We start from the raw sequence: 9,858 nt of genomic DNA, 5'->3' as shown, positions 1-9,858 counted from the left end.
CCCCCCCCCCAACTCCCGAGCATGTGTATAGGCAGCTTTTGAGACTGAACCTTCATTTTCTTCAGGGCTCATATGGAGATTCACAATCAATCAGTCTCAGTGCAAGACAAAAAGAAGATGTTTTAGTGTCTGGAGGGGTCCATTTCTGGTTTCCATTAGTTGAACTTAGGAGAGACAGAAAATAAATATTCAGGTGAGTCAGCTGAAAGCTGGAGCTGAGCTACCACCTGCCCTCAGCCATTAGGTGGCTCATGTGGTGGAGAAGAGGGGCCTTGAGTTGCTTCTCCCTGGCTGGGTTGGGCTGGGACTGAGCCAGAACCACTGCTGCTGACTATCTTGGAATGGAGCAGAAGGTAAGCAGGGTGGGGAGCAGGGAGAGGAATTGAAAGTTGCTTCTTCTAGAGTTTTGGATTTGCAGATTCTAAGTTCAAAGGGCTAATTTCATCCCTGCTGTAACTGTGCCAAATTCACTGGAATTAAGCTGGGTCTAAATTTGACCCAGGCCTTTTCCCAAAAACAGATGTTGTAGCAGGTAAACTGAATTATGCTAATGCTTTTTGACTGGATTTTAGACCTTCCCAGAACTAAGCAATTAAATTGGGAAAAGTGAGAGCTAAGATTGGTATGGTGCGGAAACCAGGTACAGCAGTTTCTCTAAAAGAAAGAAAACCAAAAATGGAATAGGATTGGAGTACTTTATCTAAAAAGATGAGGTAAGAAACTTGAGAATTGGACAGTTTGGGGTAAGAAGGTTACAAAAGTAGTGGACAAACAAAGGGACAGTTGTGTGTTTGCATTGCCACCCAGGACAGGCAGGAGTAACCTTGGAATTCTTGTTCAAACAATGGGAAATCCAGAAACTAACACCCCACACACCCAGCAGAGGATCTGAGGCCAGTACCACTGAAGGTTGCTGTTGTAATGTCTGAAGGAAACACTTGTCAGGTTGTCTTACAGGAAGGATATTTGTAATAAAGTTTAGGGGTTACTATTAATTAGGGGTTTGCTTGATACCAAATCAGATGAGGGGCTGTATCAATCCTTGGGCCTCTGGTAAAAGGAATCCTAGTGGCAATAGATTTGTCCATTTTTGTAGCACCTGGAAGATGACAGACTTCTTACAACGATGACCCAGACCATTGCAGTAACACTGCTGGAAAATTACACTAAATCAGGGCAGTTAGTTTCTACAGAGGATGAGGGTTTCAAAAGTGTCTGCAGTTAATCACTTTTCTCTGTGTTTCCTCTTTTCCTGCTCTACTTTCATTCCATTCTATCTTTCATTCCATGTCTTCAGACCCCTGTAGTGCAGCTGTATTGTAACAATAACAATCTTCTCTGTTATACAAACATTCTGTTCATGGGCAATTGGTGCCAGATGGGGCACTTGCCCCCACCATAGCTAGTTAGTGACCAGGAGGTGGGGGGTCCCCCTGCATCCAAATGCGCTGACTGGGGTGGGGGGGAGGGAGGGAGATACTGACCTGGAAGTGTCAGCGGCATGCCCAGAAGGGCCAGGGGCGCTTCCCTTGGCACCCCCGCTCCCCAGCTGGTGCCCTTGGGAGGGCAGCAGCGCTTCTCTCTACCCCCCCTGCCTGTTGCCTAAACAAGGAATGCTGCCTGTCAGGGGGTGCACCAGTGCTCTTAGGGGGTGCACGTGCATGCCTGTGTACCCCCTACGGAGTACCCCATAGTGTATACCACTGAGTACATTCATTTTGCAGAAATACTTGCACTTTAAACGAGAAATTCTGGAGAGTTCAATATTCTGCAAAGAAGACAAGGAGTAAAGGATCTCAGCTTTCCAGCTATGACTAGGAACCTATTCAAACTGATTTTGCGATTTTCATGGAAACCATGAAAAATGGCAGTTTCTGTGAACACCACAAAACATAGCAGAATAATGGAACCCTTGCCTTATTATGGAAAAGGGGAATGAGCCCTTTAAGGGAAGATTTTTTGTGAACCAGACAGAGGCAGCTAGCAAGGCTGGGGTTAATAAACAGCCCTGCAGTCAGGCCAGCTGCTGGCCACTTGACTGAATGTGGGCATGGCTTGAGTGGCATATAAACCTGAGACTAAGTCCAGCCAGAGAGTCTGGCCCTACAAGCCACTGGATGAAGAGCTCTTGGCCAGGAAGACTGCAGGGGGATACCAGGCTGATTTCAGAGATGCTCTAATGACTGCCAGCAGAATACTGGTGCTTTATGGAGGAACACAACCTTAGGTAAAGAGAAGTCTTACTGCAAAACAGCAAAATATTGTTATCATTTGCTATGCCTGGAGCAGGTTATTTTGTTAAAGCTAGTGTGCTTTTTCTCCTTGAATTTTGGACTAGTGATTCATGTTTGGGACTGTTGGCTTGGCAGAGGTCCCAACAGTGCCTGAGGGCACACAGGTGTCATGGAGTGGGCTTTGGGCACTGTGGCAGGACTGGGCTCCAGGGTGGCCGTGATGCTCCTCTGGTGGCTGTGGGGTTCCTGCCCAGCTCTGTTTCTAAAATAGCCTTCCCTTGTTTGCTTTCTTGCCACTCCTTGTTCTTAATGAAGGTTAAATAAGGAAGGCTGCCCATGGGCTTTAGAGTGAGCCTTAGTCCAATTAAGTCCCTATCAAATGCCACCAGTCCCACTCTACCGCTTTAGCTCAATGGACCCTCTTGGCCTGTCCATGCCCCTGCAAACACTTGTAGCCTTAAGGACTAATTGCACATCTCTGCCCCTCCAGGGCACCTGTAGCCTTAAGGGCTCATTGAGTGGCTCTGTCCTCCCTTACACCATGCACTCCCCGTGCCTTGCAGGTGTTATTTTATTGTCATTCTAATATAATAAATGCCTTAACACGTCCGTCTGTCTGTCTGTAATGCTCTGGGCCAACTGTGCATGCACGGCCCGGAGCCTTAGGGCAGACAGACAGACAGGCAGAGGTGAAGGTGGGGGCTAAGGTGGGTGAGGCCAGGCTGTGCTCCCTGGTGTGGGGACTGGCCATGCGGGGGCGTGGTTTGCGACGGGGGCATGGCGTACCGCCACAGGGTGCCACAAGGGGAGTTGGGAAGCAGGCACGGGCAGCACCTGCAGAATGCAGCACATGGCCATGGGGGGGGGGGGGGACGCGACCCCTCATACCCGTTCCCCACGGAGCACCCTGCAGCCATGCTCCCCCCTGCATGCCACACCCCTCGCCCATGGTGGGAGCACCAAAACATGGGAGGGGCATGGCGCGTGGCCACAGGATGCCATGTGGGGAGCGGTACTACAGCTGGTGGGTACTGCCTGTGTCCCTCTGCCCGCTCTGCTCAGGCCTGCAGCCGTGCATCCACCCCTCGTGCCATGCCCCATAGAGTGCCATGAGGAGAGTAGACGGGGGGCATGGGCAGTGCCCACCAGCTGCAGTACACAGCTGTGGGGTGGAGCGCATCCCCTGCTCATCCCCCTACAGCCATGTGCCATGCCCCTCCCCGCACCAGGAGCACCCGCTGGCTGCTGGGTGGGTGTGGCGTGTGGGTGGCATGTGGCTAGGTGGGTGTGGCGTGTGGGTGAGTGGCAGACAGGTGTATGGTGTGTGGCTGGGCGGGTGTGGATGTGTGTGGCTGGGTGGGTGTGGCTTGTGGGTGTGCCAGGTGGGTGGGTCTGTGTGTGGTTGGGTGGGTGTGGCGTGTGGCTGGCTGTGGGTGTGGCGTGTGGTTGGGTGGGTGTGTGGTATGTGGCTGGGTGGTTGGGTGGGTGTGTGTCTGAGGTGTGTGTGGTGGGGTGGTTTGTGCACAGCTGGATGTGGAGTGGCAGCAGCAGTGGGTAGTGGTGCTCTGCCCCCGCCATCTGCTCATCGTTCTTGATGGACACTTTGCTAGTTCACCTTATAGGGGTCTTGGCCTTATATCAGCCTCCTTCCCTTATGCTCTTGTGGGGCCTTTTAGCCCAGGCCCATGGTATCAGACTTGCCTTCTAGGCTCCCGTCTCCGTAATTATGGGTCCAAGAGGGACCCTGGCAGTGGTCCCTCTTAGATCTTTGGCCCCCCCAGGGCCCTGGCCCTGGCCCTGGCCCTGCTGCTGGGCCAGTAGAGATATCCAGGCTCCCTGGCTCTGGCAGTCCCTGGCTGTGGTCCCATCTTGGACCTTTAGCCCCTCCTGTGATCTGGCCTTGCTTCAGGCCAGTTGAGACCTTCAGGCTCTCTGGCCCAGCTTGCTCCCTGGACTTGTTCATCTGCCTTGACCTCTCAGACCTTTGGGCCCTCCTGGACCAGTTGGGACCACAAGGCTCCTCAATCCCAGGCAGCCCCTGTCTAAAGTCCCTCCTGGGCTACTGGTTCTCTGAGTAAGCCTTAATCCTGCCGTAGCAGAACTCAAGGCTAAACCACTGGTATAGCTTAAAACACCTATGCCTTCTAGCAGATACCTAAACTTTCTGAGGGCTTAACATCAAATAAGGAACACCTGCCTGTACACAAACCTTTCTCCCTGCCCCAGGCAGCTTTCTCCTGTTCCCAGGCCATTTCAGGAGCCCTGCTGCTCTGCTGCCAGGAGGTTCCTGTATCTTGGCTCTCAGGACTAGATTGAGAAGTGCTTTTTCTTAAGGTTGTGTTCCCCTAGACTTTTCCTGTTACAGGATAAGCCACTAGGCAATGGGAGCAGAGGTTTTCAGGTGCCTCCTACTTGCCTGTACCTGGGGTGGCAGTGTGTCGCATTTAGTAGAGGCGACCTTGCCATGAGTAGTCCCACCACACCAACCAGCCCCAGTGAGGTGCAGCTTTAGGTCCTACTCAGGGCAAACACGATTCGCTCTCTTTGGTGTCCTAAGCATCCTCGATGGAGTCTTCTGTGGCTACCTGTGGGTGTCTTATTTCCTGCGCCTCACAAGCCCTCTCTTTGGTCCCTGCAGTGGGTTCTGGCCATTGACACTCCTCCAGTGGGTTTCCCTCATCACCCCTACCACCTCCCTGGCATAGGACTTCAGATTTTGTAGCTGACCCCTGCAGGCTTTTTGTTTTTCCTCAGCTGGTGCCTTCAGTTTGGTAACTGAGAAGCTCCCTTCCACCTTGGTACACCAAGCTTCTACTTCCAGGAGCATAGCTTTCTTCCTCCCTCTGGTCCAACTATACCAGATAGTTTGGTACCCTAGCTTTCTTGCTTTCTGGGGAATTCCTGGGACCCTTCACCTCTGCTGGCTTCCCTTCAGGTCCAGAAGTCTTCCTTTAAGTTCCCATTGAGTTCTCAAGACTTCCTGTGCGCTATTGTGAAACTCAGCCTTCCTATGGCCCATAGATCTTACTCCAGCACCAGTACACAACCTCATGTAAGCAATTTCCCCTGGCTTCTCATCAAATAGTCTTTTAATGGTCCATCACTTAACTGGACTGGAGAGGTTACTTACATATATCTGAGGTCTTGTTCCAGGCCTCTGTCCCATTTCTTGCCCATTACCGTTGGTGGTGAGGAGCATCTCTCCTGCTCATCTGGAGTCATATTAGTTTCATATTAGTGCTAATACCTCTAGTTCCTGGAGGTGGTGTTGGTGTTCTGCCCTGGTGGTCACTAAGTTTTTGGCGAGCTGCTGCGTTTCCAGAAGAGATGCATGTTCCTTTAACTCATCTACACTCTGCAACTCCCTTCTCCAGTTCTCCATTGCCTCTTCTAAAGATTGTATCCATGCTTGGGCTCTTCTGAGATCTTCTGATATGGCTAGCTTTGCTTCTCACACTGGCCTCCAACAGCTGCTTCTCCTATCTGTCAAGCTCCTCTGTCTTGTGTTGTCATATTAGTTTCCTGCTGAATCCTCCCCGACATCATGCCTCGCAGGTGTTATTTTATAGTCATCCACTTTATAGGGGTCTTGGCCTTATCAGCCTCCTCCCATTATGCTGTTGTGGGGCCTTTTGGCCCAGTCCCATGATATCATACCTGGCTTCTGTAAGAGAAAATGGCAATACAATCATAAAAAAAACAGATGACCCTTGAAAAAGCAGATGACCTTTTTCCCCTAAGATTAAAGATCGTCTCTTGCTGACAGTAAGCGACGTGTACTTCTCGCTGACAGTTAGGTGTAATCGTGAAACCAGTCTAAACTAGCCCAAGCTTGCTCTGTACCGTGTTTTGTAATTTTGTAACAGCAAGAGGAAAAACCTAGATGCCGCGCAACAATGTAGCAATGCAATGCTTAATGTATAAATACCAAGCTGTAAACTCAGTTCGGGGGGAACTCTCTGTCTTTGTGACACTGGGTGGCCCCCTGTGCAGAGCAATAAATCCACATGCAGACACTTCCTCGTTCTCTGCCTATTTGATCGCAGCTAGGAACAAGCCCAAAGACAGGATGTGGCTAGTGCTCTTCGGTGTATGAGCACACCCTTCAGTATATGGGTGCTATGTAGTAGCTGGTCAACCTTTTTTTTCCCTTACAAATTGGCAACCCAAATGGGACCCTAGCTCTCCGGACCGGTGCCACCACCCCGTGACAACGTCCAGCTGGCAAACGAGGGTAAGTTTCCCCTCAGTGTCCTTGTCAAGGGAGCGGGCAGCCCCAAGTCAAAGGTAAGGTGATCCCAAACTTTTAAAGGATAGGAGTGTCTGCTAGACACCCTGAGTTACGGTGCTTCTCAGGCAACATATTGGTCACATGTGAAATCGCTAGCTAGTTAATTTTGTTTGTCTGTCTGTCTGTGTATCTTGTCTTAGACCTGTCTTCTCCTGGTTCCTCATCCTGGTGACACATGCAACCATAGAGTGTTGTCCGTCTGACCCTTTTGGGCTGGAAAAGCTGTGTGGCACAATTTTTGTCTCCATTCGCGCACAGAGGAACCAATCTCTAATCTTATCTTGTCTCTTTGATAAGTCCCCTTTCCTGTTTGGGGCACTGGTCAGGTCTGTGGTCTGTAAGTTGACTCTAGTATTCTGGTTTAAAGGCAAAGGGGTACCCTGCCAAGGGAGACAGCATGGGACAGATGGGATCCATCCCTGTCCCACCAGGAAGTCCCCTTGGAAATGTCCTTTCTGGTTGGGCTAAAATCCCGGGAACTGGTCTAGTTAAAAAGCTTAAATTAATCCAACTACCCACAACTGTCTGGCCTGGATACACTTACAAGGATCCAAGCCAACAGTGGCCTAGTCTTGGTTCTTTTGACCGAGAAACTTTGAGGTACCTCAGAGGATCTCTGGAAGATCCTCACCCCCATCAGATGGATTACTGGTATGTCTGGGAAAATGCTGCAAGCGAAATAGAAAAACGAAACTTGGGCTCCTCTAAAGATGGGTCCCTACGCCCGGCTTTACTCCAGGCTAGTCCCAAAAACCCCTCTGAAACTCTGCCACCTCCATATGCTCCAACAGCCCCTAGATCAGAGGAAGATGAGTGGTGTCTGGCAGGACTGCTACCACTCCCGGAGCCAGTCACGCCCCTGACCCCCGCATCCGCCGCTTCAGGTGAACGTTCCTCTGATGATGAAACAGGAAGTTCCTCCCCTGTGTCAACACACACGCGGAGTCAAACAAAGAATCAATTGCCTACTCGCCTAGCTCCACTGCGTCAGTACCCTATTGCCACTCAGGAAGGAATCCAATATCCCTATACACACGTTCCGTTCAATCCTCAAGAACTTATCCTGTGGCAAGCTAACACTCCCAAGTTTAGAGATGACCCAGAGTCGGTGAGACGCAGAATAGAAACCATAATTAACACCCACAACCCTACATGGACAGATATGAATCAGCTTCTAGATGCTCTTCTCAGCAAGGAGGAAAAAGCAGAAATTATAAACCAAGGAAATCAATGGGTGTTAGAAGACCAGGGACAGAATAGAACTAATTGGCCAGTCCAGGATTCTGGGTGGGATCCAAATGAAAAGGGCACTAATAACCTGTTGCGCTTGCAACAAGCCCGACAATCCCTTTTAGAAGGACTGAAAAGAGCGGGGAGAAAAAGAGCGGACTGGACTAAAGTCCAGGCTATCAAACAAGGACCAAATAAACACCCGAGTGATTACTGTCAAAAGCTTCTGAGCACTATGAATAGACATGGTGGTGATTTCAACCCTAGCAGTCTTACCAACCAAACGGTGGTAAATTCCACGTTTGTTGGTCAAGCAACTGATGATATAAAGAAATATATCACTAAACACCATCCCGATTAGACCACCAAGACGCTTCCCCAGCTAGTCGACCTAGCTACCTATGTCTTTGACCGACGCCTGGAGGTCCAGAAACAAGAAAAATTAAAGCTGAAACAAAAGGAAATAAATATGTTAGCAGCCGCCCTCACTCAACACCTTCAAGCACCCCCCCGGCAAGGCTACGGTCGAGGCCGAGGGAGAGGGCGGGAACGAGACAGACCCCGTACTTGGTCTCCCCAACCATTCAACCAACCAACCAAACAACCAACCAACCAAAGAACCTCAATCAGATGATACCTGTAATTATTGCAAGCAAAGAGGGCACTGAAAGCGAGATTGCCCAGTCCATCCACAGGGGGCCCCTGCACCATTTAACACTTCCCACACGCCTGCCCTGCCTAAAATTGACCACTACCAACAATACCTGGAAGAGTTGCCTGAACTTGAGGATTGACATAAGGGGGGGCTCTTCCACGAGATGAACCTTGGGGATTTTAATGGAACATCACACAAATTAGAATGTTCATCCTCTGAACCGTATATTAACCTGGAAGTCCAGGGTCAGGTATACAAATGTTTAATTGATACTGGCGCAGATCTTTTTTCATTGGGTATCTCCCCAAGTCAGGCTAAATTAAAGGTAGCTAAAACTGAACGGGTAGTAGGAGTATCAGGAAAACCCGTTAGCGTCCCATACAGCATTCCCACAAAGGTCACCATTGGACGCTTAACAACTGAGCATGCCTTCTTACTCTCAAGTGGATCACCCGTTAACTTATTGGGGAGAGACCTGCTCTGCAAGCTCAATGCCACCTTGCAGTGTAGCCCAAACGGAATCCAAATTACTGTCCCCAGTACTAACCTTTTGGCCTTTCAGGCCATACTTAATGAGTTTGAGTGCCCTTCCGTCCCCGAAGATCTCTGAACTTTACCCGAGTCACTGTGGGGATGGACCCCCACAGCGGTAGGGCTCCTTAAATCTGCTACTCCAGTCAGTATCCAAACAAAGCCAGGTCAACCCCCGTCGGTACCCCAGTATCCCCTGTCAAAAAAAAAAAAAGGCAGATGAAGGACAACCACACCATGATTGTTGTAAATTGGTTGAGTATGTGGAAGAACCCCGGAGTGACCTTAAAGATCAACCCTTGCATAACTCAGACTATGTTCTCTTTACTGACGGATCATCATCAGTCATTAAAGGTACAAGACATGCAGGGTATGCGGTAACCACAGTGCAGTGGGTTTGGGAAGCCAAGCTCCTTGCACCAGGTACCAGTGCCCAAGGCGCAGAACTTATTGCCTTGAAGAGAGCATGTGAGCTTACCACAAACTGTTTAGTGACCATTTTTACTGACTCCTGACATGCGTTTAGTATTTGTCATGCAACCGGCCAGCTATGGAAGCAACGAGGATTCCTCACCTCAAATGGACGCTCAATTGCTAATGCCACAGAAGTCAACAATCTTCTCAACGCTATCCTGTTACCCAAAGAAATCGCAGTTGTCCACTGTCCAGGTCATTCCAAGGACAGTACTGAAGTCGCTGCTGGGAACCGTATGGCTGATGCAGCCGCAAAAGCAGTGGCCATTCAACCTGTTTCTGACAACCCTAACTCTCGCCTCTTACGCATCGCATTATCCAGCCCAACCTCCATATACCAGCACCTCCACCCGACAGAAGTCCAGGACTGGAAGACTAAATATGAAGGCATTAAAGGGATAGATGGCATCTGGCGAGTACCTGATGGGCGTCCCATTGCCCCC

The sequence above is a fragment of the Gavialis gangeticus genome, unplaced genomic scaffold (genome assembly GCF_001723915.1).
Source record: "Gavialis gangeticus isolate Ggan-Ray unplaced genomic scaffold, GavGan_comp1, whole genome shotgun sequence".
In the NCBI taxonomy this organism is placed as follows: domain Eukaryota; kingdom Metazoa; phylum Chordata; order Crocodylia; family Gavialidae; genus Gavialis; species Gavialis gangeticus.
The sequence above is the reverse complement of the archived record's forward strand: the minus strand, read 5'-3'. Positions refer to the sequence as shown.